The 27,823-nt window shown below is 43.8% G+C and overlaps 1 long non-coding RNA gene across 1 annotated transcript in view; it reads left to right on the forward strand.

Moving 5' to 3' along the window:
* LOC138844268 (uncharacterized) overlaps window positions 1-6,281 on the forward strand; it is a 46,059-nt gene extending 39,778 nt beyond the window's left edge. Inside the window, exon 4 of the long non-coding RNA XR_011379819.1 lies at window positions 5,388-6,281. This is a non-coding gene — a long non-coding RNA (uncharacterized lncRNA). The remainder of the gene's footprint in view (window positions 1-5,387) is intronic.
* Window positions 6,282-27,823: the final 21,542 nt, after the last annotated feature.

Genomic DNA, 27,823 nt, shown 5'->3' on the forward strand with positions numbered 1-27,823 from the left:
CTTGGAGCCTGAAGACACATTCTACACTTGGGTGAGGCTGGGGCAGGGATGACCTCGTCTCACGCAAATATGATTCTGAGCTTCAGCCTTGGGGAAAGGGTTGTGCTGTCCAGAAAAGCCCCATTCTTAAAGGAGAAGTGGGGATTAATTAGGTCTCACTTCTTATTGAAAATCCTCCCTTAATCCAGCCAGACGTCCCTCTCTTCAGGTCGTCATCAGCTCTCTCAAAGCTCCTGGGCTATCGGCACCGTCACATCTGTCTTGTGGGGTGGGACTTACTGCTCTTGCTCTCTAGGAGTCTCAGGCCTCTTAGAAAAAGAAGCAGTGAGGCCAGCATCCTACAGCCCTGACTGTCCATGTCAATCACTGTTCCAACTATTTCATATGCGTTGGCTCTTGTAATAGCCACTTAATTCCATGAAAACGGCAGTATTGTCATTATCCCCCTTTTACAACTGTGAGGAGACACTCACTGTCCCAGAGTTGTAAAGGGGACAGATGGGACCTGGACTGGCTCAGAGCTGGATTCCTAATGATCGCTTGGAGTTGGGTCTTCCTCATCTTCATGTCTGCGGAGCCTGGCACGGAGTAGGCACTTGGTGCATGCCTCCTGAACAGCACAGAGCAATGGGTCCGTGTTAGTGTGAGTCTACCAGCTTTTATCAGTGTCTAGACACACAGTGCCACTCAGCTGAACAGAATGCCGGCGTGTGGGAAGTGGAAGATAAGAGAAGCAAGGAAATTAAATATTGATGAACTCTCACAATAGAAGGCTTGGAGTTCAGAGAGAACGTGGGGTCTTCAGGCAGAGGTTTTTTTATTTTTGTTGTTTGGTCCGCTTGGCTCTCCCCTTCCCCTGAATAGGTCTCCATAGCTGAAAATAATTCATGCTTTATTTAAAACCCACTCTATGTGTGCTAGCCCTGGCCGTAATTCTCTCATCATATTTCTGGTTTATTTTTAATCATTTTCTGGGTAGATAAGTGAAATATCTCATTTGAGCCAAAGGTTGGACCCCCACCAATGCTAAGATTTCCAGGATGCACTCGTGGTCTGCAGCTTGTAGGTAGCAGCACTTACTTTTTTATTTCTTTGTAATTGAGATCTATCAATTAGGTGGTATTAAAGAGCCCGATGCACATTGTGAAAATTCACTGCAAGAAATGAGCTTTTCCTGGGAAAAGAGTCTCCAGTGTTAATACTGCTGCTGCTTAGTGTAATCATCCACCTTAGCTTCAGGATGCCGTTCGCTGCATTATTCAGAGGCAGCTTACAAGAGGGTTTTGATCTCTGGCTTACAGCTCCTGAAGCCTAAGGAGCATGAAACCAACTTAGAGATGGTGTGGATTTGAAACACAGTCCCTCTCTCTACTCCCAAGTTCAAGCTCTGCCTTGGGTGGGACTGTTTATTCTTACGATGTGGGACCCCACTTAAGAGGTCCTTGGTGTGTTGCCGTATCCTCTCCCCTTCTACTGGCCACCAAGCAGCAGCACCAGCCACCCCAGCCTGCCGGAGGCTCCAGGAAACGCAGACTCATTGTCAGTGGTCTCAGTAAGGAAGGGGAGGCAGAAACCAACAGCCAACCCAAAGCCAAACAAACAGGAAAATCAGCAGAAATACTTGATGGGCTGGATGGACCTAGTGGGCTTGATCATTTCTCTCCCACAACGTGGTCTGGTAGCCTCAGACATCATGAGTTTAGAAGGCAGCGGTGTTGAAATGATCAATTATGCAGGTGTTCTAATGCAATTAAGCCTCATTTATTTTTGTGCTTTACATGCATTCACTAGAGTTGAGCTTCTCTAAGCCCCAAAGGCACGGGATCACTTTAAATATTTATCATTTCTATACACGTCTCCTTTGAGAGTATCCTGAAACCCTGGATATATAGAAATGTTTAAAACCTGCTTGTTTACTCCAGCTGGGGAATCTTCTCCCTGATTAAATGATTCATTTTATTCAAGTCTTATGACCGAACTTAACTAAGATTTTTGTGTTCTAGTTATTAAAGCAGAAAATCCAAGTGTGCAAACAGCTAAAACCCAGCCAGGCAGTTACGGTGGCATTAGAATATCGTGTAGCCATCGGGGACGGCTCAAAGGAGAAGCTAGGGAAAAGGAAGCCGAAGGACTCAGATTACCTTCCCTTGGCGGCAGGAGCTAACGTTTCCTGCCTATGCGTGTGTGTGTGTGTGTGTGTGTGTGTGTATGTGGGTCTCCCAGGTGCTTCCTTCTCCCGGCAACTCTGGCTTTGTCTCCTTCCGACTGAACAGCTAAGAGAAGCTGCAAAATGATGTTCTGTGACAAGACAGGAGGAGGCAGGCTCTGAGGCCCTCACTGGGACCTGAAGGGTTAGCAGCAGCGGTTAGCACTGCTTCTCGGGGAGTGTGGTTTGAGGTGACGTGAGGAGCACTTGAAAAACTTGCTTTATTTCAAATCAGATTTTGGGGGGAGGGCATTCCTGCGGTGGTGGAGACACCACTTGGGGTCCCCACGTCTTGTGTCCGAGTGCTTGGTTTCAAGTCCTGGGTCTCCTCTTGATTTTAGTTCCCTGATAACGCAGATCCCAGGAGGCAGGAGGTAATGGCTTTAGTCTCTCTCTCTCTCTTTCTCTCTCTCTCTCTCTCTCTCACACACACACACACACACAGAGAGAGAGAGAGAGAGAGAGAGAGCAAGAGAGAGCGCAAGCTCATTCATGGGTTCATTTTTCAAATGCCTGCAACAGGCAAGACTGCCGGCTGAAGCCAGGGGCCTGCAACTTAATCTGCATCTTCACTCTGTGTAACAGGGCCCCAAGTACTTGAGACATCACTTGTTGCCTCTCAGGGACCCGTCAACAGGAAGCTGAAACCAGGAGCCAGGACTTGAACCCAGGCACTCGGAAATGAGATGCTGGCATCTCAATCTGCATCTTAACTACTAGCCCAAAAATCATATAAAGGGACCTTACATCTTTTGTTCCCTGTGAGGCACATTCAGGAATGAGAACCATTGATGATTAACCTAATGAATCAAAATACCAGATGGGAGATTGTTAGTGGAGTTGTGATTTAAATAATGCAGGCAACTTTCAAACTCTGTCTTCTAAATCTGGCTGGAGAGCAGCATAGTACATGTTAGACAAGGAGAGAGTGCCCTGGGGTGAATCACTGAGTCCTTCCACCGAGTCTAGTGCAGATGGAGCCTCCGTGTTTGGGGGCGGGGTCTAGGAGAGCAGCTTGCGGGACCGGCCCCTCCCCCCACCCCACCCAGTTTTGTGTTCTCTCCGTGAGTGTTTGCACCTGCACGTTTGGGGACTCTCAAGTACAATCGACAGTTAATGGACATTTTCTCATGTAGCATCGACTCCCTGTGGACTTGGTAACCATGTTGAATCTTAGGAAATTTGTTAAAAATGAATCCCTGTTGTGTTCTGTGGTGTGACAAACGTAGAAAAAAATGGGATTTACATTCAGATGGACCAGGTCCGAATTCCAACTCTTTTTTTTTTTTTTTTTTTAACTAGGAATGAGGCATGGACATATTTTCCTTGGTGCAAACTGTATAAAGCACAATCCAATTTGGGGGTTGTGAGGAGTAAGTGGGAGGCAGGATTCAGTCTGTCATGGTCTTTGCCCCCCCCCCCCTTCCTCTGCACTCCCCAGTCTCCCCTGCAACACAGCTATGGAGAACTTCCTGGGACAGTTCAGACTGGCTGAGCCCGGCTCCATCCCAGCAAGGTGCATTCCCCTGGTAGGTTATAACCACTCAACCACTGGTCCTGAGCAGTAGTCACTGCAGTGTTTGCTACCGAAATCTGCAGGACTTCACTGACTAAAGTGAGCTGTGCCCACGTTGTGTATTTAGAAACATGAAGTTCTTGCGTCACTTGAAGAAAATCACATCCCAGCTAGTTAATAAGAGCTTGGAATCAGAATTCGCTCTGTGCTTACAATCACTTACATGACCGATAAAAACGCTCATTACTTTCTTGGCTGGAGGATTTGCCTGCTTCCCTCTAGACCAGGGTTCCTCAGCACTGTGGACAGTGGGGGCTGGGTAAGTCTTTGCTGGGGTGGGGGTGCCATTCTGTGCATTGTAGGGTGTTCACCAGCATCCATGGCCTCTGTCCATTGCATGCCAGTAGCACCCTTTATAGTTCTGACAACCAAAATGTCTCCAGCCATTGCCCATGTACCCTGGAAGGTGCCCTAACTCCCAGCTGAGAGTCAGTGACTTAGAGGCCTGGCTGCAGACTTGTGGGGGGGGGAGCGGATTCCTTAGTGTTCACCCCACCCCACACCCAGGAGCAACTCCTTGTCCAATCACTGTGATAAAAAACAGTATGTTCTACTTAAAAATGATATGAGCTTTTGATAGAGAAAAAAGGGAGTGTGTAGCATCATGATCTACCCTTGTCTCTCACTGCCTTTTTATGGGATTGTGTTTATTTATTTATTTATTTTTATTTATTTATTTATTTTTTGACAGGCAGAGTGGACAGTGAGAGAGAGAGACAGAGAGAAAGGTCTTCCTTTGCCGTTGGTTCACCCTCCAATGGCCGCTGTGGCCAGCGCGCTGCGGCCGGCGCACAGCGCTGATCCGATGGCAGGAGCCAGGTGCTTTTCCTGGTCTCCCATGGGGTGCAGGGCCCAAGCACTTGGGCCATCCTCCACTGCACTCCCTGGCCACAGCAGAGAGCTGGCCTGGAAGAGGGATAACCGGGACAGAATCCGGCGCCCCGACCGGGACTAGAACCTGGTGTGCCGGCGCCACTAGGCGGACGGATTAGCTTAGTGAGCCGCGGCGCCAGCTGGGATTGTGTTTTAATTATTTAAAGCCCAGTGTAGTTTAAAGAGAGAGGGCAGCTCTCCATATGGAATACCCCATGCCGAAAGCATAGCATAGAGTTATACATTTGATTGCCTACAGAGGCAGAGAGGGAACTAGACTAACACACACACACTCCCATGTGTATAAAATGAACCACATAGCACTCAATTCCTTCTAATACATATCATTTATTTATTTTAAAAGATTCATTTTGTGTATTTGAACGAGTTAAAGAGAGAAGGGGAGAGAGAGAGAGAGAGAGAGAGATTTTCTATCTGCTGGTTCACTCCCCAAATGGCCATACTGACTTGGCTGTTCCAGGCTAAAGCCAGGAGCCAGGAGCTTCCTCTGAGTCTCCCACATGGGTGCAGGGGCTCAACCGCTTGGGCCATTCTCTGCTTTCCCAAGCACATTAGCAGGGAGCTGGATTGGAAGTGGAGGAACCAGGACTCAAACCAGCGTCCTATGGGATGCCAGCGCTCTAGGCTGTGGCTTTAACCTGCTGCGCCACAGGGCCAGTCCCTGTAATTTATTATTTCTCAGTTAATTGCTTCCCTCATTTGTCTTGTCAGTGGCAGTGGGCTGCTCGGTTCTCCGTGTCCTGGAGGCATGGCCTTCCTTTACCTGCACATCAGAATTTACAACAGAGAATGTCAACTCACGGCGGGACTTCTCGCATCTTGGCGGTAATGGAATGCGATCTCCTGATCCCCACGTAAGCACTGAGAATACGGATTCTCACGGCTGCCTTGAACCTTTAAGGATAACGCCAAATCACACCTAGTCTGTAAACAGGAGGTGAGGGCGCTCTTCCCCTCCCCGTGGTTGCTTTCTGCAGACTTTAATATACGAGTGAGTGATTTATAACACTAGTGACAAAGCTGCAACACAGCTTGAAATTTTTTATAACGGCTGTAATACCACATCTATCATAATGAAAAATGTCTATGAAATCATTTTCTGCCAAAGAACATCTTCCCAGATTCTATTAAGAACTTGCTATCTACATGAACCCCACATATTGCTGAAATATGTGGCTTTCAGAGGGCCCTTGGGGGCGGGGCCAAGTGCTGCCTTTGGAGTGACTCAAACCCCAGTCAGTCACTGTCACTTAAGATCTCCCCTTGCCCTGAACATGGAAGAGAGAGGAGCAGGGGCGAGGGAAGGGTCTCATCTCCGCAGCCTCCCCAGGTGCAGCCAGAGGCATCCTCTCCTCTGCTGTCCAGGTAGCCTCCAGCCTTTTTTTTTAGCTCACCCCTGCTTTGCCCAGGGGGCTTTGGCAGGCCAGGGTGCTGCCAGGTGCCCTGTTGACCTGAATGCCCTATAGCAAAGCCCTTAAACTTGGCCCATTTCTGTTCTCTGCTGAGCCAGGGCCTCTGGCCAGGCCTGCTGGGCACACAGCCATGTGGACTTCTTGCATGGCTCTACCTGCAGCTGTTTGAGTCCATCCTGGGCCAGTCCTGTGCTCCACGATGTCAGGGTCCATGGCCCTTGGAGTCTTCTTGTTCTCCATTGACGAGGAGGGGGGACATTGGACATGCACTTCTGAAAGGCGCATGGCTATAGACGAGGAGTTCCCTGCTGTGCAGCAGAGCTCAGAGCCTGTCTCTCCTGTGCGTGTTAAACTTTGCAGGCTGTGAGCCTCTCCATTCCTCTCCCTACCCTTCCCCCAGCCTGTGGGAACCACCATTCTGTTCTCTGCTTCTGTGAGAGCAACATTTTGCTTTTCCATAGAAGTAAGATCCAGCGTTTCTCGTTCTGTGGTGATCGACATTCCAGCCAACTCAAGCAGGCGTGCGTGTTATACACATACACCCCAACATCACACTGGACCCCGTCTGTGCATTCCCTGTGACTCTTATTCAGGACAGTCATGGGCAAAAGGGTAGATAAAATGCAACAAAACACAGCAGCTCAGCTTGAGGGTCCCTCCTCTTGAGGATTTCCTCTGACTTAGGGTATGGGCACCATTTTTCTCCTCTGTACTCCAGGGCCTATCTCTGGGGCTGGCAGGATGCCACACCCCCACAGGAGGAACTTGACCGTCCTCCTGCTGACCCCCCAGTAGCCCTGGCTATTTTCCAAGGAAGTGGCTGAGGTCCCACCTTCTGCCTCCGGTTGCCTTGTGGGACACTTTCTTGCTCTGCTGCTCCCTGGGAGCCACTCCCTTGTCTTCTTGCTGAGGGTTGAAGCTGGCCTGGGAGTAGGTGCTCCTCCGCATCACACCAGGAATGGGACAGTCCGTCGTGGCAGCTCCGTGGCGGGCATTTGGCCTTGATGATTGGTCTTCTTTGAGTAGCCATGGTTGGGAGATGGGAAGGGCATGCTCATGTGCACTCTTCCTGAGGTCTGAGTGACCAGAGAGGCTCTGGGGAGCATCAGGACACTGAGGGGAGGGACTGGCCTGATTCAGGGGCTGCACCCTGGTCTCTTCTGCAGCGTGGGGGGCCTGGCACTGCCTCATGGACTGGATGTCAGGAATTGCTCTTTGCAGCTTAACTGAAAGCCCAGGCCTGCCAGGCATTCTCACACCATGGGATCCTGGGAGATCCTAGAGGTTCCACCTTCATTATTTCTCTTGTTTCTGCTGATATTTCTCCCAGCATAGCACGAGGGATGTGGGGGCTGTGCCACTGGTTGGATGTCAGGCAGCCTTCCTTATGGCCAAGCTGAAAACCCAAGCCTGCTGGGTACCCTCACATTTCCTGGTCCTGGGGAGATAGCAGAAATTCCAAATACATGATTTCACTTGTTTTAGGTTTTTCTGTCACATGCTTAGCCTTTGTTAGCCCATAACGTCTACTAATGTGGGCCTTTCCCTGTGATCATAGGTCTATAGCCTTTCTAATAGCTGGTCGAGAGCTTGTGTAAGATGGAACTGGTGACTTCCAGACAGGATGTAGTCCCTGGCTGCACCCAACAAAGCGCAGGGCCCTGTCACTGTAGCATACAGGACCACCCCCAGAGTCCACATATCTGCTTTATAGCCACTGAATTCCTCATCCAGAGATTCTTCTGGGGTACAATACCTGTGGGTCCCATGAAATGTGTCCAGCTCAGGTCAAAGTCAGTTAATTTAATGTTCAGGCCAGCATCTGGGAGTAAATTTTCCAGTTTCAAGTCTCTGTGCACAATGCACTTCTTACGGCAGTAATGCACAGCTGATGATGTCTGACTACACCTCAGACGGCCTCTCCCTGCTGCAGGGGGCCATGCTCTGCCATGTGTTGTTTGACATCTCCCCTGTCCCCAGGTCTATGAAAACATACACTCGGTCTGCTGTGTGCTTTATCTGCAACAGCCTTAAGACATTAGGGTACGGCAAGCCCGTCTTTACGTGCACTTCTACCCACACTTGTCGGAAGCTGGAAGGGTCCTCATGGTCTCTGCTGATGACTTTCCCAGCCGTGGGGATCCTGCTCTCCAGATAGTAGGCCAGCCTCACCTGGTCGAGGCAGGACATGAGGCCTTCCACTGTGCTGATACCCATCTCTCTACTCTCTCCACAACACTGGTGACATTAGTCAACTACACTGACTAATTATGAAGCTAATGAAATGAACAATGCTAACTATGCTACGATTACCAACAGATAATACTAATTTTACTAATTGCACTCTGCTAATCATTAAGACTAATATCAAAATTCAAAAAGGGAGAGCACAAAACATGAAGAAAACTGCAAAGAAACACAATACTATGTTAACTATACTAATAATACTAATCAGTAAGTCTGACAATTCTAGATAAATATAATGATTAAAAATGAGAAAAAAATGAAAAAAATGGGGACATACAACAAGAATTAGAGAATGAAAACATTGAAAAATAAGAAAAATATAAGAAGTGACAAAGAAAGAATCAAAAAGAAATGAGGGACTAGACAAGGAAAATGAATACAAAAGACAGAAAGAAAATGAATGGGGGAGTGCCAAATAAACAAAATAGAAGAAAGAACACAATAAACTATGCACAAAAGAGACAACGCAACAACAACAACAAAACAAGGGAATGACAGCTGGCTTGGTCCAAGTCCTGCAGGTTACCACCAAAGAGCTTCCTAGGCAAATGGACAAAAATCTAGGCGCAGCCAGGGACTTATTCAGGCATTCAGAATCACAGAAGGTTGGCTTCTTATGATGTCAGAGCAGGAAGTGGACTCATCACAGATGGAGATAGTGCACAGTGGTTTTCTCAAGAATCTATGGAGGACCTCAGATGCTGTTTGCGTAGCTTGGTGATAGAGACTGATATTTCTTTCTGTATTTTTAAGATTGATTTATTTATTAAAGGGGAGAATGACAGAGAGACCGAATTGTTGCAATGGCTTGAGTTGGCCCAAGCCAAAGCTAGGAGCACAGATCTCCATCCAGGTCTCCCATGTGGGGTGGGTGGCAGGGGCCCAGATATTTGGGACGTGGGGCTTCTGGGAATCAAACCAGTACTCCAGTGTGGGATGATGTCTGTGGGGAGCAATTCGGACTATACTGTTACTGGAATTAAGATTTATTCTATGCATCTGCTCTCCCACAATATGGCGCTGGGAGAGAAGTAAACAGCTTCCGCACAGCTGCCTCCAGTTCAACCAATTAACTGTAGGACTTGCTCCTGATTGGAGAGCAGCGTACTCAGCCGAGTTGGGATTGGCGGAGGAGGACTATAAAGGAGGAGAGAGACGGCATGCACCAGGAACATCTATGGGGAACATCTAAGGGAACCCGTGCAGCCCCCGAAGAAAGCCAGCCGGCGGTGTGCTGCTCCCCTGCGGAAGTGGGGAATGCGGCCAGGGGGAACTGCCCTTCCACGGAGGTGGAAGGGATAGTAGCCAACCCGGGAAGAACCAGCAGCAAACCCGGGGAGGGCCGAGCAGACGAAAGAACAGCGCAGGGTCCTGTGTTGCTCCTCCACGAAGAGGGGGAGCGACAGATGTCATTACAAGGGGAGGCGTAGCTTCCTGTGACATGATGCCAGCCCCTGATATTTATTTTTTGAGAAATTAAAATGTGTAGGATGTTTCACTGGCCGTTTCACTTCTAGTTCCAAAATATGTAATAACTTTTGGCTTTTGAAGACGTCCTAAAGTCTGCACTCAAAGTACCCATTCCCTTTCCTTTAACCCCTGAATGATAGGTCTCAAAATGATGGTACAACTTCATTGGCATCATGACAATACAACAGAATGTTCTGTTGTGCAAGACACCATCAGGGGCATAGTTAACCTCTGTAGAACTAAGAGTAAGGTATCTTTGATCATTGTTTCCCCCTAAATTCATCATCAAGTTTCTCATCAGAAACTGGGTTAATAGGGTCCAGGTGTGGAAGGCAAAAGATGCATCTGCCAAGAGATCTATCCCACAAAACTGTCCTTCAAGTCATCGGGAGAATGTGAGATATTCCTGGATGTCTCAGTCCTTTTGTGCTACTAAAGCAAAATGTCTTGAGCTGGGTCATTGAAAAGGAACAGAAATTTATTTCTCACTGTCCTGGAGGCTGAGAAATCTCAGACCAAAGCACCAGCAGATCCAGCATCTGCTTCTAAGATGCTGCCTTCCTCAAAGAAATGATTAAAAAAAGGAGAGGCTAGTGGCCGAGTATGGTCAGTTGCAGCTACATAGAATTGTTGAAAAGTTGCCATGTACCCTTTATGTGCAAGTATTACAGCTTAATTTAAAATCCAAAAGTCAGCTTAAGGAAAAAACAGTGCCTTCCTGGGGTGTCCTGACTCTGTGGAGGAAGTGCACTGAACCCTTTAAGAGCTTTCCGAGAGCCCCTTATCCCGTCCATGGGCCTCATCACCTCCTAAACGCCCCCCTCTTACCAAAAAACTTCTGAGAAATTTTGAGGTTGACACGAAGTTTGGAGGGTCTTGGACATTTAAACCACTGCACCAGATATAAGCTGAGGGAGTTTGTCATCACCAGACCTTCCTAAGAGAGGGGAATCCTTCAGGCCAAACCAAGGAACACTAGATGGGAATTCAGAGCCGAGGGAAGAAATAAGACCTCTGGTGCTGTGGTGTAGAAGGTTAAGCCTCCGCCTGCAGTACCAGCATCCTATATGGGCACCAGTTCAAGTCTCGGCTGCTCCATTTCCCATCCAGCTGCCTGCTAATGCGCCTGGGAAAAAGCTGCGGAAGATGGCCCAATGTGGGAGACCTGGCAGAAGCTCCTGGCTCCTGGCTGTGGCCTAGCCCAGTTCCAGCCTCTGCTGCTATTTGGAGAGTAAACTAGAGGACTGAAGATTCTGTTCCTCTCCCTCCCCCTCCGCCTCCCCTTCCCCTCTCTGCCTTTCAAATAAATAAATAAATCCTTAAAAAAAAATAAGATGTCTGGTAAAGGTCCACACCGTGGAGCACTGTGGAAGCTAGCACTAACTTTTGTTTCCTACATGATTGAAGAGACTGACATACCAAAAATATTGTTCTGTGTTCTGTTTTTTGACACACGATGCATCCAGATGTGGCTTTGTGCCATCGATGCCTGAAAGAGGGTGGGTTTGGAGCTGCAGAGAGGCAGAGTGTTTCCATGTTACAGAAGTTAAGCTGGTACGGACCCCAAAGCTGTAAGGCTGTGGCTGAAACCCAGCAAAATGACAGAAGTCGGTCCTTTAAATAAATGAGTTTATTTAAATAAAATGGATTAAACACTCCAATCCAAAGCAAGCTATTATCCAAAGGTCAAAAAATCACAAATGCCGGCAAGGATGTGGAGAAAAGAAAACCCTAACATACTGTTGGTAGCAATGCAAATCAGTATAATAAATATTCCTCAAAAACCTAAAAATAGGTCTACCGTGTGACCCAGTTGTTCCATTTCTGGGAATATATCCAAGGGAAATGAGGTCAGCGTGTGAAAGGAATACCTGCTGTCGCATGGTTATTGCAGCCCAATTCACAACAGCAGAGACGTGGAATCAACCTAGATGTGCATCAGCTGATGACTGGTTAAAGAACATGTGGTATATATACGCACAAGGGAATATTAGTCAGAAAAAAGAATGAGATCTTGACATTTGCAGCAAAATGGATGGAACTTAAGATCATTGCACTGTTAAGTAAGCCAGACATAGAAAAATAAATTCCACGTTTTGCAGGGTCTTAGTCCACCTGAACGAGGATGGACTGGGTCCGAAGAAAGGTAAGTGCACCGCTCGCCCGTTCCCCAGCCTCCTGATCCCGGAGACAGTCAAGCAAGCAAGAACTCCGTTTATTGCACGTGTAGCAAAGCCTTTTAAAGCACAAGACCGCAGGATTACTGGGGCAGGGCATAACGGCCAACCAATTACTTAAAAGGTCATTTTACGGGTGACTTTTTACAGGACCAGACATATGTCTGTACACTCATCATCAGTTGTCACCTCCCCTGATGCTGCACGGCCAATCAGCTTTGGTGGTAAACGACTTTGGGCACCGCCCACCTTACTTCCTTTGGGCGCCATCTTTGAATTGCCTCCTGTGCCTAATTTCCCCACAACGTTTTCTCTCATATGTGAAAGTTAATGTACATGGAGCATAAAAAAGTTTAGATGCACTATTTGGGATAAAGATGTTTATAAATGTTGTCTTCACTGAGTTATACCATCTGCATCATAACAGACCTTTCTTTCCTCACTTTATGATCCTTGTCATGAATTCTACATTATGTGATGTCACTATTCCTCTTTCAAGAAACACTGTTTGTGCATGTATGCATACAATATTTACATATGTTGAATATGGAAAATTATACATGTCATTAAATATAAAAAGAATGATTTTGATTAAATGCTTCAGTGATAATGAACTAAGAAACAAAGAAAGAAAAAACCAAGAAGCAGGACTTCAGATAAAAGACACAAAAAAAGGATATCAGGAAAGGAAGTCTAAAGATCCTCCATGCCAGTAAAAAGCTGAAGGAAGTGGGAGTAGTCAGAAAAAAATAGGCTTACATCAAGAGTTTATAAGACACAAAGAAAGACAGAACATATTAAAACTTAAATATAGCAAAAAGGTAAAACTTTTTTCAACCTAAAAGCAGCATCAAAATCTGTGAAGCAAGATAAGATACAGCTAAAGAGAGCATTGAACAGTTCTACCCGAGCAGTCGAGACCCCCATACTCCACTCTCCATAATGGAGAGAAGAACACAGCTAGAGAGAATTGAACAGTTCTACATGAGTAGTCGAGACCCCCATACTCCACTCTCCATAAGGTAGAGAAGACAAGGGAGGAATCAGAATGGAGCACTCAGAGGGCACAAGACTCTAACTCAATCTACCCCCAGGTACAGGACATCATGCCCACAAGTCACAGAATGTAGAATCCTCTTCAATGGGTATGAAACTCCCTCCAGGATAGAAACCATACAAAGTATCCTCTCTGAATACAATGGGAGGAAGTGAAAAATCAGTCGCAGGAAGAACTAGAAAATTCACAAACTGGTGGAAACATCACAGTGTACTATGAGTGGACACTAAGTCATAGGAGAAATAACAAACTTAATTATAAAATATCCAGATGGTGTGGGCAGTTGGCCTAGCAGTTAAGATGCCACGTGGGTTGCCCATGTTCTTTATGAGTGCCTGGGTTTGGCTCCAGCTCCCAATTCCAGCTTCTCAGCAGTGTGGACTCAGGGAGGCAGTAGGTGATGACTCAAATGGTTACGCCTCTGCCATATACATGTAGATGGGGAACCTCTTGGATTTCTGGCTCCTGGATCAGGCCACAGTCACATCCTGGTCCAACCTGGGCTGTGCATACGTATGGGGAGTGAAAGAGAAGATGGCAGCTCTGTCTGTTTTTGTTGTTTTGTCTCTCGCCTCTCAAGTAAATAATTCAGCATTTTTTTTACTTTTTTAAAAAAGATTTATTTTATTTATTTGAAAGAGTCACAGAGAGAGGTAGAGGCAGAGAGGGAGAGAGGGAGAGAGAGAGAAAGGGAGGGAGGGAGAGAGAGAGAGAAGCTGGGACTCAAACGGGTGCCCATATGGGATGTCAGCACTGCAGGCAGCAGCTTTACCTGTATGCCACAGCGACAGCCCCAATCATTCAGTATTAAAATAAATAAAATACTTAGAGGTTACAGGAAAAATAAGCAACACACCTTAGTGAAGTTACGGGTTGCGTGAAAGCAGTGCTAAGGAGGAAATTTATACCATAGAAGCTTATGTGAAAAAAGAAAGCCATCAAATCAGCAGCCTAATTTTGCATCTTAAGAATTAGAAAAATAAGAACATAATAAAGCTAAATCAAACAGCAGGAAGAAAATAATGATTAGAACGCAGATTTATAAAACAGAAAGCAAACAAACCCAAATATTAGTTCTTCAAAAAACATAATTGACCATCTACTGCCCAGATTGATTAAGAAAAAAAAGAGAAGAGTCAAAATCAGAATGAAAGTTATAATATTACTACTGACGTTACACAGATCAAAAGGAGACAGACAGAGTACTAGGATCTGTTGTATTCCAACAAATCGGGTAAGCTAGATGATATGGACAAAAGCGCAGAGATGCCAAATCAACCAAGACTGAGTCACAGACTAAATATATAATCCAAATAGACTGAAAACTAGTAAGATGATTAAGTCATTTACCAAAAACCTCCTGACAATTCTACCAAAAACTTAAAGAAGGACTTACACCATTCCTTTTCAGAGTCTTCCAAAAACAGAAAGAGGAGAGAGTCGTTATTTTTCTCTATTTGACTGGTATTGCCTTGGTAGTAAAACCAGGCAAGACACTGCAAGAAAAGAGACTGACAGATTATATCTCTTACCAACACTGAGGCAAGACTCCTTCACAAAACACTCAACAGATCAAATGCAGCAGCATATTAATATGATCATATGGGCTGACAAAGTGAGATTTATGCCTGGAGTGCAAGGATGCCTTAACATTCGAAAAATCATTCAATGTAATGCATTAACATTATGGATGTGGAAAATGCATTAGACACAATTCAACAATCTTTATGATTGAAAAAAATAACCCACTAGGAATGGAAGGAAACTACCTTTACATAACAAAGGTCATATCTGTGAAAACCACACAGATAGCATCACTCTCCATGGTATAAGACTGAAAGATTTTCACTAAGGAATGTGACAAGGATGGCCATTTTTGCTGCTGTGAGCTGACTGTCTTGGAAGTTCTTGTCAGGGACTTCAGGGAAGAAAAAACATAAATAGAAGGGGTTGTAAGGGCCAGGAGAGGCTCGACAAGGCGTGTGGGCGAGGAGCCTCAGCACATCTAGTTCTGGCCTCCTGCAGGAGTGCTCTCCCTGGATATGGCGGCAGGTGCCTAAGGAGATCACAACCACATGCTATGCAAGAGCCTAGGCCTGGGCACCGAGGCAGAGTGATGGACAAGACAGTGTCCTGGTGACAGCCCCGTGGAGAGAGATGGGTAAAGGATGAAAATAGGCAGGTCAGTGTGCAGAGAATGACCAGATGGCTCCTTGGGATGATCGGGGAAGGCAGACTGGGGAGGTGACCTCAGACTGGGGAACATCTGGCCCAAGAAGGATCTGAAAAAGCATCTTCTAGGCCAAGGAAAACAGAAACCGCAAAGGTCCTGGGGCATAAATCATCTTATAGGGATGGATGTCCAAGAAGGCCAAAGTGTGGTGGTCACTGTGTCAGAGCAGGAGGAATGGAAACCAGACTGGGGTAAGGAGAGCTGGGAGGTAGGTGTCTGCATTTCTGCTTTGTCTGTGGGTAATCTGAGGCTGAGGGAAAATGATTCATTTGGCTGAGATAATTTAGCTTGGGTTTTGATAGAATGCAGTCACCACAGATCTCAAAATTTCTTCCTCCTGTCCATCGAAAACCTTGTGCCCTTCACCAAAAGCTCCTTGTTGAGCTTACCCCAAGACATTAGTGAGCATCATTCTCTTCTCTTCTTTTAGCAGTTCAACTTTTTAGGATTCTACAAATAAGTGCTGTTTTTCTGAAGTGAACAGCCTGTTTGCTTGATTTTATCACCCAATATTGTATACATATATTAGAACCACATTGTACTCCATGAATGTATAGAATTACGATTTGTCATTTAAAAGAAATATTAGGAGAGGTGTTTGGTGCAGTGGTTAGGACGCCAGCATCAACAGAGTGCCTGGGCTGAAGTCCCACCTACTTTACTCCCAATCCCACTTTCTCTGTCTCTGTCTCTCTCCCAAACATGATGAAAATAAAATAATAAAAAAATTTTTAAAAAATTCTATTTATTTGAAAAGCAGAGTGACAGAGAGAGGGAGGGACAGAGAGAATGAGATCTTCCATGTGCTGGTTCACTCCCAAGTTGGCCACAAGGTTAGGACTGCCCCCAAAGCTATCCATTATCAGGAACCTGGAATGGAGAGTGGAGCCAGCACTGAATTCAAGCTGCCAAATGCCCCACCCCTTGTTTTATTTTTTAAATTCTGCATTGTTGTAGAGACACTCATCAGGAATAAATTTCATTTACAAGATAAAAAACCTTTAGAGATGTTTACTCTTGGGCATGGATGCTTGTCTCCATCAGCATGTTACTCATTTCTCAAACAAAACCCAGCCCTCGAAGTAGATCTATAGAGTTAAGATCATGGATAGAGCTTGAGCAGTCCCTGAACATTTTATTTTGGTGGTAGGGTATTGGATTACTCTTTCCTACCCCAGGAAAAGCTGGACTGTATTTGCTTTTAGTTCTGACTTGAAGTTAAGTGAATCTTCAATGTCCAGTTCCTTTATTTTATGAAAGAAAACGTTAAAATCCGCATCTTCATATTCCTACTTCAAAGAAAACCAGACAAGATCAACTGTGACCAGAAAGTGTGGTTTCATAATTACTTTGGGTTGTTGAGTAGCGAATGTGCTATCCCAAGAGGAACAAAGTTAAGTAAACCCTGTTTCATAGTGTGCACAGCATTCACTGTTGTGAAAAAGCCACAGGAGCCTAGCCTAGGCGACGAATGTTAGTCCTGGGGGAGAAGGTGTGGCACACTTGGTTAAGCCTCTGGTGAGGATGCCCACATCCTGATCAGAGTGCTGGTTTGAGCCCCAGCTACTCTGTTTCCAATCCGACTTCCTGCTGATGCATCCTAGGAGGCAGTAGATGCTTCAAATGTCTGGGCTCCTGTCACCCTCCTGGGAGAGCTAGATAGAGTTCCTGGCTTCAGCCTGGACCAACTGTGGCTGTTGTGGGCATCTGGGGAGTGAGCCAGTGGATGAGATCTCTCTCATATTTCTCTCTCTCTGCCTTTCAAGTAGAGGAAAATTAATAAACTAAAAACCAGATATTGGCAGGAATCTACAGAGAGGGAAACCAGAAGGGTAAAGGAGATGGTGGAGAAATGTACTTTTATTTAAAAGAAGAAAAAACCAGCTAGCCTCATCAGTGTGTTACCGAGCCTGGCAGTTGGAAGGATTTAGATTCTATTATGCTTTCCATTCTTGTCACATTTACCTAGGAGCTATCAGCTTCCAGCTGTTCCCAATTTTTAAAGGAGTAGAATAGTTGCACCTGCCCGTTATCCTTGTATTCTATTTGCAGTTTTCTCTGCTCCTAGGAAAGGGGAAGAACTTCACCTTGATTTGTGCTCTTGCTCCATAAAATCCTTTGCTCTAGCCAGAGCCAGCCACATTTCCCCCGGAGCCGAGAGAACTTGAAGTTGCTTATTGATCCGAAATCCCCTTGCCATCAGAGGTGCCTCTCACAGGGTCCTCGTCCTGTGGAAAGGACAACAAAGTCTGTCTTCTTCGCCTCCTTCTCCATCCCCCTCCATGAACGCCATAAGGGAACCGGTAGTATGGAGATGCAGTCTCCAAAACTCACTTGGCAAAGGGGCTCCGGGGTTGGCTATAATTTGAAACGTGTCGTTCTCTTCTGGTTTGTGATGTAGTCAGTGTTTTTCAGTTCTGTCACCGCTTTATTGAGATATAATTCACATTCCATACACCTCATCCGTTTAAAGCACAAACTTCAGTAGATTCAGTACATTTGCAGAGCTGTGCAGCTATCACCACAATGAATTTCTGAACATTTTATCACCCCATAAAGAAACCCTACACCCATTAGAGCACTCCCTATTCACCCCTCTCTCCTATCTCAAGGCAGCCGAGAATCTATTTCTTTTTGTCTCCACAGATTTGCCCATTCTGGATATTTTGTTTAAATGGGTGCATTCAATATGTTGACCTTTTGTGTATGTATTCTTTGACTTGGCATGTTTTCAAGGTTCATCTATGCTGTTACTGCGTGTCAGTGCTGCTTTCCATTTTATTATTGAAAAATTTATTTCTCAACCAGGTATTCAGGAAAAAGAACTCGCTAAAAACCTTCATTATTCCTGTATTAGACAAATATAGCATACATTGGAGACTATTAAATTGTATAAATAGGAAGAGTTGATATTTGAAAGGATGACAGAGCGAGCAAGAGATATAGTGGGAGAAAAGAGAGATCTTTAATTTGCTGGGTGGTTCCTCACCCAGATGCCACAGTGGCTGAGGCTGAGCCAATTTGAAGTCAGGAGCCAGGAACTCTATTTGGGTCTCCCTCATGTGTGGCAGGGGCCCAAGTACTTGGGCCAGACTACCTTCCACTGCTTTCCCAGTAGCAAGCTAGATTGAAGGAGCAGAACAGGGGGCACTTGGAACTTGAATCACATCCCAATGCGGTAGATTAACCTGCTGCACCACATTGCTTGTTTCCAAAGAGTTGATGCTATTGAGATGACCAAATATGTTCTTGGCAAATTTATTCATTTTTATGAATAGGCTCCAGCCAGAAATGGACCTTACACATTATTTTTACACCAAAAATAAGTACCAATTCATTCTAGGAAAAATTATAGCACTGTCATTGTAAGTAGCCACTCTTGAAACAGCGATTTCTACAAAGTTCATCTTCCATGAGCTTGAAAAATTGGAATCCAAAGAGGGAAAATAACATGAATATCACTAGTAAATCAAAATGTAAAATGTACAATTTAACAATACTGATTTTACAACATTTAATAATTTTCAATATGATTCATGGGGAAAAATTTTAGATCAGAAGTTTTAAGTGATATTTATCCAGATTGTTTACCCCTGAAAATGGTATCTCTGAAATATATGGAATATTGCATAAACATGTCAACTTAGTATACCAGGAGTGGCTTCAGAAAATTAATGGAAAGAGGGAATTGAAAGATAATACACATTTCCAAAGAGTTCTTTAACTCCCTTCATATTTAATCTCAACTAAAGCATTTCCTTTGTAATTCTAAAAAACACAGTTCTGGGCCTGTGTCCAATTTACTGTGCAATGATTTTTCCATCTCTCTTTCCTTACATCTAATTTTCTCATCTGTAATGTGAGATATTTACATTGCTTATCTCACATACCCCAATTTTGATAAAGCATTTATAAGTGATTTGAAAAAATATGAAGTGCTACTTTGTGCAAAATATTTTTGAAAGGATGCTGGGAGGAGAATTGATGTCTGTTCTCCAGTGTCTATTGGTATAGTTTGTAATATGTGACCAAAGGGTTGCCCTGTCCTTGGTTCTGAATACTGTCTACCATTGGACTCTCCTTGAATTTTTACAGTACTTTGAATTGAAGACACCAGTAAGTCCCAAACAAATTATCCCTGGCCACAGTTACTATAGCTTTTTTTTTTTTAAATCCAGATTTCTCCATTTCTATCCGTTAAATAAAGCTTTGGGGGCAAATAGAATCCTGGAATATTTTCCTTTTTGGAAATGCTTCCCTGTTCCTAACAAATACAAGTTTTTTTTGTTTCTTGGTCTGGATATTTTGAGGGATGTTACCTCCCTCTCTATCCATTCCCCATTCTATGCTGATTCTGTACATTTTTAGGGATGCCATCGAGTGTCATTAATTAGAGCTGCTTATAGAACTGTACATCAAGAGGGAGAATGGTTTTTATATATGCTATGGACCCAGTTAAGGATGCAACAGTTTTCATGTCATTTATTCTTGATAATAACTCTGGGAGAAGCTCTTACCTTCTTCATTCAGCAATGGATAAAGCTTGGGTTCAGTGAGATTAAATAATGCATCATTTGTCAGATAGCTAATCATTAGATTTAGGTTAGTATGGCTCCACACTCAGTGGTCTTTCTTATCACCAGCCTGGGAAAGACTACTGTTTTGGGACAGGAAGGATCCTAAAATTCTTCATTCCACTTTGTTTCTGTGGTGACGACCCTCCTGGCATTGTGTGGGGGATAGCCACCCACAGTGGAGAGTTTGTCCTTTAACCCCAAAGAATTCCTATTTCTTTGTTGTGAAAGCATTTATCACAGAAGACCAGAGATGCAATCAGCCAGCTGCTAATTTTTAATGGCCCCAAAGCCACATAATAAAACTTTCTCATCTTAGGCTTGTGATTTGCAAATTAAAAATTCATTTTACATATGTCACCTTGTTAAATCTGTGGGGGGGGATGGGGGCATTGTTTCCCATTTTCTTGAAGAGGAAGCTGAGCTCAGGGTAAGCACCTTACTCAATTGTATTCATTCCTTCATGAAAGCACACTGCTGTTGGTATGAAGATTGTTAGTGTTCTCAAGTCCCCAGATCCCTAAAATATGCCTTTAAGTTCATTCAGGAATATTTGCATTTCGTCAGGTTTCAATTTGTTGACATTTGTTGCATTGTATGTTTTGCTTTATTTCATAAGCTTCCAGTGAGAATGGGTACCGTGGGCATGGTATTCTGCACCTCTAATAACCAGACTGGAAGGGTAGATAAGTAAGTTATCTGAATAATCTTGTTTCAGATGACAATTTATTTCCAAATGCCAGTTCTGGAAAATTCTTTGGCATTTTTACACTGGTTGGGTAATATTGCCCTGCTTTAGAACAAAGAAATCGGCTGGTGCCGCAGCTCACTAGGCTAATCCTCCACCTGCGACGCCAGCACTCCAGGTTCTAGTCCTGGTTGGGGCGCCAGTTCTGTCCCAGTTGCTCCTCTTCCACTCCAGCTCTGTGCTGTGGCCCGGGAGGGCAGTGGAGGTGGCCTTGCACCCACATGGGAGACCAGGAGGAAGTGCCTGGCTCCTGGCTTTGGATTGGCACAGTGGGCCGGCCGTAGCGGCCGTTTGGGGGGTGAACCAACGGAAGGAAGACCTTTCTGTCTGTCTGTCTCTCTCTCACGGTCTAACTCTGTTAAAAAAAAAAAAGAAATCACACAATTCTAGGCATTTATTCATATATACACTGTATATACAAACAAATTTAGATTATATAAAGTGTTCTCTACAGCTTGTGCATTTTACATTGTGTCGTGAACATTTCCATGTGTCCTTAAGTATTGTATGAAAATGTAGCTTTTATTGGCTACATTCATAACATTCCCTTAAAGGGATATGCCCTCATTTATGACTGTCAATTTTGACCGTTTCCAATGTTTTATTAAATTCCTTAATATTTTGGTGCATTTCTGATTATTTCTTTAGGACAAATTCCAGGAATTTTAGAAAAAGAGATAAATAGATTTGGAAGGAAACACATATAAAAATGTTAGCATTGGGTAGTAGGATTGCAAATTTACTGAATTGTGAAGCCCTTACCATAATCAGGACACAAAATACTGCTAGTGCCTCCAGATGTTCCCATTCGCCCCTTTGAGAATAATCTCACCTAACTCCTGCTATAGACAGTTACTGATTGCTTCTTGTCACCACATTTTTGCCATTTCTAAATTTTTTTAACCGATAAAAGCATGCATTTTTCCCAACTGTCCAGATTTTGTTTTTTATAATTAAGTAATATCACAATATGCATATTCTGTATGTATATCTACCAGTTTATTTTTTAATTTTAATTTTTAAAAAGTTTTTATCAGGTTCAGTGCAGTTCATAGATGCAGTTCTGAGAATATGACGATATTCTCTTTCTCCATTTCCTATCCTCCCTCGTTCTCCATTTCCCCTTTTCCCTTCATTTTTGAGGTAATGTATCTTTAATTTACATTGCAGTCAAGGGCTTAATGCTCCAGTAAATAAATAGCCCAACAAGTAAAAAGCAAAATGACTGTAAGTTAATGGAAATGAGGGCAAGGGCTATAAATAATAATCAAGTGGAAAAATGACCATTTCACTCAAATTCAGTAAATTTCAAAGTAATCACAGATCATTAAAACTGTAGTGGTATAACATTCTTTTTAAAAGATTTATTTATTTTGTTCTAGAGGCAGAGTTACAGAGGGAGAGAGAGGCAGAGACAGAGAGGTCTTCCATCTGCTAGGTCACTCTCCGGTGGCGGAAATGGCCAGAGCTGGGCTGATCTGAAGCTAGGAATCAGGAGCTCATTCTAGGTCTCCAACGTGGGGTCAAGGGCCCAAGCACCTGGACCATCTCCCACTGCTTTCCCAGGCCATCAGCAGGGAGCTGGCTTGGAAGTGAAGAAGCCAGAGCTTGAACCTGTTCCCTGTGGGATGCTGGCGCTGCTGCAGGCGGAGGCTCAGCCTGTTATGCCATGGCGCTGGCCCTGGTATGATGTTCTTGACCATTAGTTTGACAAAGATATAAAGCAAAGTTTGGTGAAGCTTTGCAGCAATACTGATACACCAGGCATTTCTTTCTTGTTTTTGTTTTTGATTTTTAAAAAACTTTAGCTCCCACATATTAGGGAGAACATGCAGTGTCTGTTTCTGTGTCCAGCTCATTTCACTCAACCTGGTATCTTCCAGGTACATTCATTTTGCTGCAAATGGTAGAATCCCATTCTTATTTTTTTTTTTTTTAAACAGGCAGAGTGGACAGTGAGAGAGAGAGACAGAGAGAAAGGTCTTCCTTTGCCGTTGGTTCATCCTCCAATGGCGGCCGTGGCCGGCACACTGTGGCCGGCGCACCGTGCTGATCCTAAGCCAGGAGCCAGGTGCTTCTCCTGGTCTCCCATGGGGTGCAGGGCCCAAGCACTTGGGCCATCCTACACTGCACTCCCGGGCCATAGCAGAGAGCTGGCCTGGAAGAGGGGCAACCGGGACAGAATCCAGCGCCCCGACTGGGACTAGAACCCGGTGTGCCGGCGCCGCTAGGCCGAGGATTAGCCTAGTGAGCCTCAGCGCCAGCCTCCCATTCTTTTTAATAACTGAATAATATTCCATTGTGTATATATACCACATTTTCTTTACCCATTCATCTGGTTGATTCCATATTTTGGCTATTGTGAACAGTGCTGCTATAGACATGGTGGTGCAGGTATCTCTTCGATACAACGTGTTCCTGTCTTTTGAGTATATAGTCCGAAGTGGATTGCTGGATCATATGGCACATTTATTTCTAGTTTTTAAAGAAATGTAGATACTGTTTTCCACAGTGGCTGGACTTACTTGCATTCTCACCAGCAGTGTGGAAGTGTTCCTCTTTCTCTGCATCCTCGCCAGCATTAGCCATTCTGACAGGAGTGAGGTGATATCACGTTCTAGTTTCGATTTGCATTTCCCTAACGGCTAGTGATGCTGAGCATTGTTTTATGGATTTGCTGGCCATTTGTATGTCTTCCTTTTTTTTCACTTAGATTTCTAATTTTATTTTTTAAAAGATTTATTTTTATTTATTTGAAAGAGTTACAGAGAGAGAGAGAGAGAGAGAGAGAGAGAGAGAGAGAGAGAGAAAGGAAAGGTCTTCCATCTGGTGGTTCACTCCCCAAATGGCTGCAATGGCCAGAGCTGAGCTGATTGGAAGCCAGGAGCCAGGAGCTTCTTCTGGGTCTCCCACGTAGATGCAAGGGCCCAAGGATTTGAGCCATCTTCCACTGCTTTCCCAGGCTGTAGCAGAGAGCTGGATCAGAAGTGGGGCAACCAGGACTCCAATCGGCGCCCATATGGGATGCCGGCGCAGAAGGCCAGGGCTTTAACTTGCTGTGCCAAAGCACTGGCCCCTCTAATTTTATTAAGATATTTGGGTCAAGAAATAATAATAGCTGCTGTTATTCCACTTCTAAATTAAAAATATACAATTTATGCTGTTTTATAATAATATACATATTTCCTTAAAATTAACAAATGTTGAATACACATACACTGAATTTCCAACTGTTACTTTTAAAAATGAGAATCATTTGCCACAAATATGTCAATATATTTAGTACAATAACAGTACTCAGTACCATTAAACGATTATCATTAAGATTCTGAGAATCTTTTTTACTTATGATTCTTCCAATACTTATTTTAACAAGAGTAACAAAAACACACATAAGGAGGAACAAAGTCAGCCATGTGATACAAAAGTGCCAGCTTACTTGTTTCATCTCCTAAAATCTTTTCTACAGAAATGTGTTCCTTCCTTGAAATTCCTTTATAGCATTTTCTAAGATCTTATAATTCCTTGAACTCTGTGGCAACACAATTTTATTTCGGTCTGTCCATGTTTGTGTCCACACTTCAACCTTCTCTGTCAAACTCATGTTTTAGTAGGTCATCTTCAGGCATCTAAAGACTGTACACCAATGACTTTATAGTTAAGTACTGCACTCACGTCGTGTAAAGACCAGCACAGGCGGCGGCAGCATTTATTTAATTGGTAGCCACTGAATATTAAGTATACCCATATGTGCAACATATATTCATTAAAAAGCCCTAGGGGGTTTCCTAAAATTTAAGTATCCCTTTCTTTTTCCATCTGCTGAGACAAAATTATTTTAAAACTGGGGCCTGCCCTCAAATAAACCTTTCAGAACCTTCTACTGAGTGATTTTAGGATCTAAGAAGTAAAGTTAAGCTCTGAACCATTCTATCCAAAGAGTTTTCAAGGTATATTTTTGCAATGTTGAATATCTGACTAATATGGAATTCTATGTAAACTGAAAATAAATTCTATGTACCAACTTTATACTAAAGAGCTAAACTACTAAGATATTTGTCAGCTATTTTCAGTACTAATCAGTCTCTGAGTTTCACATTTCAATACTTAAAACCAGTAACCAACATTAAGCTATGCTAACTGCTTAGAATATCACCCCAGCCTTTACTACTGTATTACTTTATTTTTTTACTTTTAAAACTCTATTTTATTTTTTCACCAATTCTCGTGTTAATGTGATACTAATAAAAATAGAGTAGATTCCGAGTAGTTCCTAGACACAATTCCAAAGAATGTAATGTTAGGAAGAAGAAAATCCTAATATTGTATGTTTAGATACATGGGCGTGGGGGTGGTAAGACTACAGTTCTTTCCTTTTCCCCCTCAGAGAATTCAAAGATAATGAGACAGAAAGAATTGCCACAATTATTTATCTCACCGATGTAAAAAAAATGTATTTCTTCTTTTGGGGCCTGTCTATTGAGGATCTTTGCTCATTTCTTAACTGGATTGGTTGTTGTTTTGTTGTTAAGTTTTTTCGAGTTGCTGATATGTGCTAGATATTAATCCTTTGTCAATACACCAGTTTCTTTATCCAGTCATCCATTGCAGGATGCATTGTGATTCTGGCTGTGGTCTTGTTGTGTATGGCTTTATTGTGTTGATTTGTGATTGTTTAAGTTCTTTATCATGAATTGCTATATTATCAAATTCTTTCTCTGCGTACGTTGGAAAGATCATATGATTTCTAGACTTCATTATGCTTATTGATTTGCATATGCTGAGCCATCCCTGCATCCCTGGAATGAATCTCACTCTTTCAATGTGGGTGATCTTTTTGATGCATTTTGCTAGTATTTTGTGGAGGATTTTTTGTATCTATGTTCATCAGGGATCATGGTCTACAGTTTTCTTTTTGTTATGCCCTTGTGTGGTCTTGGAATTAAGGTAATGCTGGCCTCACGGAATGCGTTTGGAAGGATTCCCTCCTTCTGAATTGTTTGGAAAGTTTGAGAAGAACTGTCCATCATTGAAATTTTGGAATAACTCAGTAGCAAAGCCATCTGGTCTGGGGTTTTCTTTGTTGGGAGGCTCTTCGTTATTGATTTAGTGTCATCGCTGGTTATTAGCCTGTTAAGGTTTTCTAAGCTCTCTATTTCCAGAACTCAATCCATTTCTTCTAGATTTTCCATTATGTTGACACTCAGTTACTCATCATAGCTTCTAATAATTCTTTGTATTTCTGTGGTACCAGTTGTAATACCTCCTTTTTCATCTCTGATTTATTGATTTGAGTCTTCTCTCTTTTTTTGATTAATCTGGCTAACAATTTATCAATTTTGTTTCTGTTTTCAAAAAACCAGCTCTGTATCAATTTCATTAATCTTTCATATTTTTAAAAATTTCTGTTTTGTTTAAATCTAGTAGGTATTTTTGTAGATTTTTGGGGGATTTCTACTATGTTCATAAACACACTTTACTTATTTCTTTAGAATCTATGTACATTTTTCCTTTTGTTGCTTTGTTAGGATGGCAAGAACCTCCAGCACGCCATGGGTGGGGCTGTGAGAGTGACTTCCTCTCCTTGTTCCTGACATGCAGTGAGTAGGTGAGTGTTCACCTTTGGACATCTCAATGTGATGTTGGTCAGAGGTTTGCCCTAGGAGCCTTTCATCAGGTGGAGGAAGTTTCCCTCGTCAATGGACTGAATGTGTGCATCTCAAATTCATGTGTTGAAACCCTAGTACAAATGTGATGGTATTTGGAGGGGCGCCCTTTTGGAGGTGATTAGAACATGGTAGGGGAGTCCTCATGAAGGCGGTCGCTGCCTTTATTAGGAAAGGCCAAAGAGCCAGCCAGCTCTCTGCTGGCTGAGGTCACAGAGAAAAAAGACTGCTCATCAACCAGGAAGAGGGAATTCATCAACCAGGAATCCAGTCCTGCCAGAACTCCGATCCTGGACTTCCAGCATCAAGAACTGAGGACAGCAAGTGTGTTTAAGTCTGCATCGTGCGCACTCTTCTATCACCCAGTGCATATTTTGTTTCTGGTGTTACAATTTTTATCCCTACAAACTCTGTTTACATCTTTGAGAGATCTTCCACTTCTTCATCACTCTGGTCATGCTTTCCTTTACTTTCATGAACATACAAAACATGATTTTAGTAGCTTCCTTAGCTTTAGTTTCTGCTAGTTCCATGGTATCTGTCATTCCTGTTGCTCTTTTTGTTGATGGATGTTTTCAATGTTTTGGGGCTCTATTTTCCTGCCTTCTTTCATATCTTGTTTATTTATTGGATATGGGCATTGTGCATTTTGTGTTGTTGATTGCTGGGGATGATTTTATTGTGTTCCTCTAAACAGTGTTGGGTTGCCTTTCTGGGATGGTGGTGAGTTACTATGAATCAGTTGAATCCTTTTGACGCTGGCTTTCAGGCTCTGGTAAGTCAAGACAAGAGCCTCCATGAGGCTAAGGATGTTTTAGTTTCACAAGTAATGTGATATCCTTCTGAGGATTCCACCCAACACTTCCTGCACTATGGAGTCTCTGTCTCTCTGGTTGCTGGAAACACAAAGTCATCTCATCCCTTGTTCCACCTTTGTCTTTCCAGTGGGTCCTCCTTGGACCTTGTGCACGTCTGTATTCAAAGACTGGAACCGACTCTGCAGATCTCTGGAGCTTTGTCTCTGTGGACTCCCTCCCTTCCAATCTGCTGACACTGCATCCTAGCCACTTGAGCACCACAGACTTTGATTTCTCCTTTCTCATTTCTGTGGGATCACCAGGCTGTGTTTGGGTTTGCTTTCCCCTGTGCTGCAGCATGGAAACTGCTCCGTGAAGTAAGCTGGTGCACTTGCGCTCCCCTGCTCCCCCTTAGCCCTGTGCTACCGTTGTTAATGATCTGTAAACCGTTCTCTCCTATACTTTGCCTGGGTTTCTAGATTTTTAAATTTGGAGGGTAAACCTCTGAACTGCATCTTAACTGGACATGGAGTCCTTATTACTATTGTTCTCTTAACTCAAGAGAAGAAATGCTTTCTCTTCCGGAATGCAGGCTTGTGAGTCATCAATTCCTTCTGCTGCTCGCACGTAGGAGCGGACGCCACCCTGAGAACTTGGGACTGGGCGCTAACATTTCTCCGACAGATTTCAGCTGAATGTCCAAATCCTGCTGTTTAGAGGTGGGTCTTGCTTGGATGGGAGGGGATTTTGCTTTCTGGGCTGTTTT

This window comes from Oryctolagus cuniculus, chromosome 11, assembly GCF_964237555.1.
Source record: "Oryctolagus cuniculus chromosome 11, mOryCun1.1, whole genome shotgun sequence".
NCBI classification, from domain to species: domain Eukaryota; kingdom Metazoa; phylum Chordata; class Mammalia; order Lagomorpha; family Leporidae; genus Oryctolagus; species Oryctolagus cuniculus.